This window comes from Meriones unguiculatus (genome assembly GCF_030254825.1).
Source record: "Meriones unguiculatus strain TT.TT164.6M chromosome X unlocalized genomic scaffold, Bangor_MerUng_6.1 ChrX_unordered_Scaffold_30, whole genome shotgun sequence".
Taxonomy (NCBI): Eukaryota; Metazoa; Chordata; class Mammalia; order Rodentia; family Muridae; genus Meriones; species Meriones unguiculatus.
The window spans coordinates 5,174,454-5,182,782 of NW_026843706.1; the positions used below are offsets into that span (position 1 = coordinate 5,174,454).

General features: G+C 40.9%; 1 pseudogene; it reads left to right on the forward strand.

Moving 5' to 3' along the window:
• Nucleotides 1-2,963: 2,963 nt before the first annotated feature.
• LOC110543927 (melanoma-associated antigen B2-like) lies at nucleotides 2,964-7,762 on the forward strand (annotated as a pseudogene).
• Nucleotides 7,763-8,329: the final 567 nt, after the last annotated feature.

Here is an 8,329-nt window from a genome sequence, read left to right on the forward strand (position 1 = left end):
ACACCTAAAGAAGCTAAGCAAGAAGGAGGACCCAGAGTAAGATGCTCAATCTTCATTCAGGAAGACATGCTGGATAGACATCAGAAGATGGAGAAAACAGGGAATAGGACAGGAGCCTACCACAGAGGTCCTCTCAAAGGTTCTACCCAGCAGAGTATTAAAGCAGATGCCAAACTTTAGGCAGAGTGCAGATAATCTTATGAATGAAGGGGAGGGGGGATAAAAAGAACTAGAGTGAACAGGAGTTCCATGGGGAGAGTTGAGGAACCAGAAAATCTAGGTCAACTGGTCTTTTCTGAGACTGGTACTCCAACCAAGGACCATTTACGGAGATAAACTAGAACCCTGTACATATGTAGCCTTTGGCAGCTCAGTCTCCAAGTGGGTTCCCTAGTAAGGGGAATAGGGGCTGTCCCTGACATGAACTCAGTGGCTAGCTCTTTGATCACCTCCCACTGAGAGGGGGTAGACTTACCATGGCACACAGGAAGACTATGAAAGACAGCCCTGATGAGACCTGATAGGCTAGAGTCAGATGGAAGGGGAGGAGGTCCTTCCCTAACAGTGGACTAGAGGAAGGACATTGGCAAAGAGGGAAGGATGGTGGAATTGGCATGGGACTTGGAATGGGGCTATAACTGAGATACAAAGTGAATAAATTGTAATATATACAAAATTAAAATAGAAAATCTCTGTGAAATAAAATAATTAAAAAAAATAAAGAATACAAAGAAAATAAAACATACAAGGTCTATATCCCAAAAGGAGTTTATATTAATAGGGAAATATTATGGATACTATCACCATGTCAAGATAGTAAGTAAAAATATTTTAAAGGGATAATGAAAGTAGCTGACTGAAACAATTTCAAGAAATAAGCACCAAGAGAGTATTAGAATTAGATGAATACAATACTGTCTATCCAAAAAATTAACTGATAAAGGTGATGGCTGCCAACATCAAAATGAATGAGACAAGATGGTACTTCATAAAGAACTCCAAAGAGCTAACTGCAGAACACAACTAGTGATCAACAAACAAAGAAATTTTTAGTTGTATAAAATACTTTACTAATGATTTTTATGTTTATTGTTCTACTAGAATGCTATTATCACAAAATGGTAGGAATTATTTTGCAAATAATTCACATTACAGTAGAGTAGTATTTAGTATTTATCTTAGGTCAGTGAGAATGTTGTCAAGAAATTCTGGCAAAGGTATGAGAAAAATATAAAACTGATACAATGTTAATGGGGATGTAAATTAGTCTTAACCACTATGGAAATCAGAAAATCAGATTAACATATCCATAAAATAGAGGTACTGTATTATATACTTATACCTACATAATAAAAAATTTAAGCAAGCTTATCATAAAGCTGCATCTTTATGTTTATCATGACACTTCAACAATAACCAAGTTATATAATAAGTTTAAGTAATCACCAGATGCACAGGAATAAAATGTGCATATATATATATATATGCATACACAATGAAGTGTTACTCAGCTTTCAAGAAAAAAGCTATGTCATTTGCTGGAAATCGGGTGTAACTAGAGTCGGGAACATCCAAAAGGAAAGTGTCATCTGTTTTCTCCCAGATATATTTTTTTTTTACAACAAACTGAAAGGCTAATAAAATTTTGTAATAAAAAATTAATTATTAGTTCTTTGAAAAATGTGAAAACTTAATCTTCAGTAGAATTACTGTTTACTCAACAAAGAAAATATTGGGGCTGGAGAGATGGCTTAGTGGTTAAGAGCACTGTGTGTTCTTTCAAAGGACCCAGGTTCAATTCCCAACACCCACATGGCAGCTCATAACTGTAATGTCAATTCCAAGGGATCTGATACCTTCACGTTAATGTACATAAAATAAAAATTAAAAAAAATATTATCAATTAACCTTACATTTTTGTTACTTTTTGCCTTACTTTTGGCTGTGGAGATGCTAACAAAGCTCAGCCTGCTCCCTTCATCATTGAAATCAACCATGGAACAGTTAAAGGAATAAAGGAGAAGAACCTCTCAATTTCTCATTCTGTGTGGAACTAGAATCTATGAAGGAATGAGCCATAAAACAGAAGCTGTGGGGCTCGGGGCCCATGCCTCCAGGAGAACTGGCAAGGAAATGCTGAGACAGAAAATGTTCAAACCCTAAAAATCTCACATTTGAGACTTAAAATCTCATCCTGAAAACAGAAACTGTGGGGCAAAGCTCCCTTGCTGTTTTCTGTGCCTGCCTCAGGAGCACGGGATACATCCTCAAAGTTACAGGTGGTCAGTCACATGGCCTTATCTCCTATTTTCTTTCCCTATGCAAATACAACATTTCCAGCACCCTGTCCCTGCCAATGGCATGCATTCATCCTCAAGTCCCTCCTACTGCTCAAGGTTTATAAGTCCCTGTTTCACATGAAATAAACAGGCCAGCACCATCTCTTTCATCAATAACCATCTGAGACTCACTGTTTATTCTGGGGTAAGAAGGGGTGCCCTCCTCTTTGAAGAATTCACCATAGGACTCCTGGGCTTGACTGCTGGTGCAGCAGCCACAGTGGAATCACCGCAGCTACAGCTGAAGTTTGCCCCATTATCGTGAGAGTATGCTGCTGGCCACCATTTATCGGTGAGTCATGTCACAGAGCCCATCACTGGGGGTGTTCACACTACGGGCTGTTCATGAAACAGATGTCTAACTCTGTCTTGAAGCCTTAAACTCTGGAATCAGCATTCAGTCTGTAACCTGATCAAGCGCAGTTATTCACTTGCCATCTGCCACAAATACTACTTTACAAAAAGAGCTGTAACCTTTGATGCTAGAGGCTGTTTAAAAAGAGCAGTAAAACTTGTAAAGAAAATCTGCCTTCCACACTTCCAGCTAAACAGGGTAACCTGTGAGGTTCTTATCACTCAAAATGCTCAGACTTCTGCCAGAGAAATGTATTCTCTTGGTACTGCATGCAGCAGCAGCAGCAGCAGCAGCAGCTTATAGTGCTCATATTTCTGCCAGAGAAGGGTGCAATTCCATCACTGTGCACAACAGCAACGGAACCAGCAGCAGCAGCAACAGGGAAACAGGGCTGGAAACGTGGAACCACAGAAGCAGGTGTGTAGACTGTGGTATAAGATGGCATAATTAACTGAAATGAATATTTTCAACTTTGGCCTGTTTCACTAACTTTCTTAGTGAAGGAATGTATGGAAGCAACTGCACCTGCTATTGTACATGGAGTCATAAAGTAGCATAAATATTTGAGTTTTTGAGTCTAATGATAGTAGCAAACTACTTGAAATCTGTTTAGTGGAAGAGATCTAGTCAGAAATTCATTATGATACTAAGAGAAAATGCCTATGAGAATCAAAATGTAACAGCAAATATAATCAGTACTAACATCTGCAAAGGATACAAGTTCACCCTAAAATTTTTGAACATGGCATTATATTTGCCAACAAAGGATCCAGCCATAGCTGTCTAGCTAAAGAGCTCCCTCTCTTTCCCCTTAGAGACACTGCCAGGCCATGGTTGGAGGAAGGGCATGATTTCATATGAGAAAAGGTTTTATTTCCAGTCCTAGACAGCAGCATAGAGAAGTGAAGGGAGGACAGAGTAGAGCTGTATTTCAAATTATGCAAGACCTCACTCTCCTGTCCTTTCTCTACCATCACCTACCTTTCTCAACCAGATCAGGCAGAAGTGGCTGGATGATGCATACTAATACTTTATATTAGCACTCACAGTGATTAATGTCTTTAGTTTGAGGGTTTGCCACAAATCATTTGGAAAGGAAGTGGCTGAGTACCTACAAACAATGAAGATGAAAAGCTTAATGAGATTTTAGTATGATGGCACAGACATGTAATCTCAGAAGTCATGAAGCTGAGGCAGGCTGATTGTCAGTTTGTCTAATATATGCTACAACCAAACTACTGCCTGAGAAATATCACCCCTGAGAAAGGCAGTTTCTGATTCTATGGGAACAAACAAGAATGGTTGTACACTTGTACTCCCAGCAATCCAGAGACTTGAGAGTTGAAGCCCAACTGTACAAAAATATTTTTAGGGCAGCCAGAGCACACTGATTCAAAGGACTGGAGTGGAAGGGAGGGTGAGGGAAGAGTTGGGGAAGAGAAAGAGAGGAGAGGAGAAAAAAGGAATGGAGGGGAAGGTAGGTGGGAAGGAGAAGATAGGAAGGGGCAAGATTGGAAGAAAGGTGAGGAAAGCAGTAAAAGTGAGAGGAGCAGTGGGTGGAGATGGAAGGAGAGTGGAAAAAATAAGAGAAATGAGGATAGGTGGGGAAGGGAGGAGAGAGGCACCAAAATTAGGAAAGAGGTAGATGGGGTAGGGGGAAGAGAAAAAATAGTGTCAGAAAGGAGAAAAGAGGAGTGCCACGGACCGGCCCAGTTGGGCTCCTGTCATCTGCGGGAGAACAAGGCTTTGGACAGGAAGACACAGTTTCGGCGAAGAATTGACAGACAGAGACACCTTGATGGTTTTGACTCTGCTGCAACTTTACTGAAGTCAAGCTAGTATTTTTATAGTGATCTCACAAGGAAGCACCTTAAAATTGGCATGCTTTCCAGAACATTCAGACTTTTACCAAGGATACAAAGTTTATATTTTAACATAGGGCAGTGCCCACAAGAAATCTTTGCCAAGAAACATTCTGATCAACGCAAACAAGAAACAAAAACCTCAAACTATGGTTTCATTATCACTGACTAGTGAAGAGGAAAGTCAGGAGCTGTAATAGTCCTCTGAGCCAAGTCGAATACCTGCCAAAGTCTAAACACACCTTTGTCAACCATCCTCCCTTATGTCCTGCTAAAGATTTATGATCTTCCCTAGGAACAAGATGCTGAAGGGAGGGGTAAACTCATGCCAGCTGTACTTCTCATGTTATTTTTTTTTTAAGAAGGAGCCTATTATTTTTACACTATTCTTAATGCCTATTAATACTAAATCTAATTCATTACCTTTCTTAAACTTATTATTTTTATTAAAGCCTTTAACAATCTACCAATAATAAATTTCTTTATAAAGTTAGTTGTGCTGTTTCATGTGTCACAGAGAAAGATCAAAGAATTCATTATTCTAGCCCTAGAGCCACAACTAAAGAAGCGTAGAAATCTCAGAACACGTCTCTTTTCCAAGTGGGATGAGTTTGCCAGGGACCTTCCAGGGGGCATATTTCTGGGGAAATCATATCCCCTGCCCTGTAGTTTATGCTACTATGGCGATACTGGCGTGGGTGTAGCAGAGGAGGAAAAGGAAACTGGAGAGATGTGGAGTAGGGAAGAGAGGAAAGGCAAAATAAGGGAAGCAATTAGTCAAATGGGGAGAGTGGAGAAGGTGGGGAGTGAGATGATGAGGGGAGATTAGAAAAAAAGAATGGAGAGAAGTAGGAAAGGGAGGGTATTTTAAGGGAGGGGAGGAGAGAGGTTAAGAGGGGTGAGAAAGAAGGAAAGATGGTGGGAGGGTGAGGATATTCTATGCTAAAGGAGGTAAGAAGGTGGGGATCAGGATAGGAGAGAGAAGGGAGGTGACTGGAAGTTAGTAATAGGAGGGAGAGATGAGATCACTGGACTGGGGAAAACAGTAGGGGAGGGAGAAATGGGAAGGGAAAGCAGGAGTGGTGATGGCAGAAGAAAATCTAAGAGCATAAGGAGAGGCATGAAAAGTGAAGGTGGGACAAGGCCTAATAAATGAATAAGACCTAGTTCAGAAAGACAAATACTCATACCAGGGAACCTCTTCCTCTGGAACAAGAGAAAAGAGATGGGAATCCACCGGTGAGGAGTTCTGTTTAATAGACCACAGGAACCCATGGAGAGTTCTATTTAGAAAACTACAGGAACACAGTGGGAGGGCCAAAAGTTGAAGGTCATTTCACTTTCTGGAAGTTTGCACCTGCAGTTTCAGGAAGAAGAGGCTTGGAATCCAGTTAGCACAGAGATCAATCCTAGATATTGCTGGGTGTTTTGGTTGGGTAAACTCCCTTAAAATGGTCACAACTTCAACTTTCCCTACCCTTCTTGTCACTCCTGTGAGAGTTCTTTAACACAGAAAGGCCCCTATAGGCCTTCAGCCAGTGGAAGTGCCAGTTATAAACAAAGCCTATGTGCTTTACTGATGGTCTCATGGAATGAGGACCTTGGTGGGATGCTGTTTGACTTAAACAACAGAAATGTAAATGTGAGGCTTTAACAGGCTCTAGAGAAGGCAGTCTTTAAGATTACATGGTCTGAGGCTGGGGTGGACATAAACAGACCTCTGATGCTGTATTGTCACCTAAGTGGTCAATTCTGACCTCAATTCTGTAAAAGAGCTTAAGTAAGTCTGTCTGTACAAGTTTCCTCGCCTTTCTGGCAGGATAAGTGGGTCTGTCTGTTCAAGCCTCCGTGCCTTTTTGTCAGGATCAGTGGATTTGTGTGGACACAGGTCTCTACGCATGTGTGGTGGCCTAAGTGGGTCTTTCTGCACAGGCCTTTGCACCTACCTGGCAGCCTAAGTGAATCTGAATATGCATAGGTCTCCACCTGTATCCAGTGGCCTAGGCCTAAGTAGGGTTGTAGGGGCAAAGGTCTGTGCTAATGTATGGTAGTCCTGGGTGGGTATTTGTTTACATGCCTCTGCCACTGTATGGTGGCTTAAGTGGGTCCATATGCTCAACCCTTGCCAAGGAAACCTAGTAAAAGACCTAAAATTAGAAACCTGAAATTAGACTTTCATGCAGAGGCCTGACAAGTTTTCATTTTCTCCACATGGTTTGCCTAAAAGAGGTTGATTATCAGTACAGGAACCCTGGGGTGTTCCTAGAAATATGTCCTAGAAAGCTGCAAAAACAGGTCTTCATTAAATCCATGGTATTCTGTACCCTGTAGTATTGTGGCTCTTACAGGCTATCATTCTGACCCTTCCAGATTTCTTCCTGTCAGGGCTCCTGCTTCAGCCCTAAGCCTAGTCCTCTTTCCTAAGTGGCAAAAGAGTAAGAGCCTCTCCAGAGCCCAACAACAACAGATAAGCAGTGAGGGTAAGGGTCTCCCAACAGATCAGCCCACTGCACAGGAAGCAGCATTTCCTCCTGTTGACCAGAGTGATGGTGATGGATCCAGGTTTCCTGGTGGTTCTTCTCCTCAGGAAGTTAAAAGCCCTGTAATCCTTGGTATGGGTGTGTCCTGCTCAGGCGCTAGTGTAGGTGTTAAGGGAGCTACTGTTCTTGCTGATAAGAAAAGTTTAGTTGCTACTCAGGCAGGGACCTGCATTCAACACATACTTAAAGATCCTACCATGAGGAGGGTTAATGTGCTGATAGAATTACTGCTAGCTAAGTTTAATATGAAAAGGATTGTTACAAGAAGTGAAATTCTGGCAATAGTCAACAAGAAGTATAAGGAACAGTTCCTTGAGATACTCCTGAGAACTTCTGCATGTCCAGGACTAGTCTTTGTTCTTGAGTTGAAGGAAATAGATGCCAACTCCCACTCCTATTTGCTGGTGGGAAAACTGGGTCTCTCCTTTGAGGGAAGTCTGAGTAGCAATTGGGGATTGCCCAGGAGCTGTCTTTTGATGTCCATCCTAGGTGTGATCTTCATGAAGGAGAAATGTGAGGTCCCAGAGTGCATGTTGAAACCACCAAGACTGAAGTCCTGGAAGTTTTAGCCAAGGTCAATGGCACTTTCCATAGTGTCTTCCCTATTCTCTAGCAGATTGCTCTGAGAGATCAGGTAAGGGTACCAAGAAGAAGAGCTCAAGGTAGGGTTGGCAGTGTGTCCAAAGCCAGTGTTCATTTCAAGGTCCTACCCTACAAGTCCTCTCACATGTAATGAGTCTTTTTATGGTCTCAACCTTGTATTTGAAGAACAGTCAGCCTCTAAATTAGTGGAGAGTTCATAGAATACCAGAGGAAAAAAAATATGCATTCTTGACCTGTTATATATTAGTAAAATGTAGGTAGTTTTGTTACATTTTGAATGTTTAATTAAGCAGTGATTTGTGCCATACTCTTTGTTAACTGCATAAAGGGATTGTAGCCACTTGTCAGTTTAGGACTTGTTTCAATCCATTGAAACAAACTGGAAAACTTTATTCTGTTTTTAATAAAACGTTAGGTAACATTACAGTGGAAAAGAGATTTTCATGGAGATGTTATACCATACAATGTTGAAACAACAGTAAAAGTAATTTTTGAAAATGTTTTATATGAGTGTTATTTCTTAGCTGTATACTTTTTTCTTCTCCTATTATGCTAAGTGAAATAAAGTTGGATTTGATGACTTTACTCAAATTCATTACAAAGTAAACTGTAAATGTTTATTACTTTTTT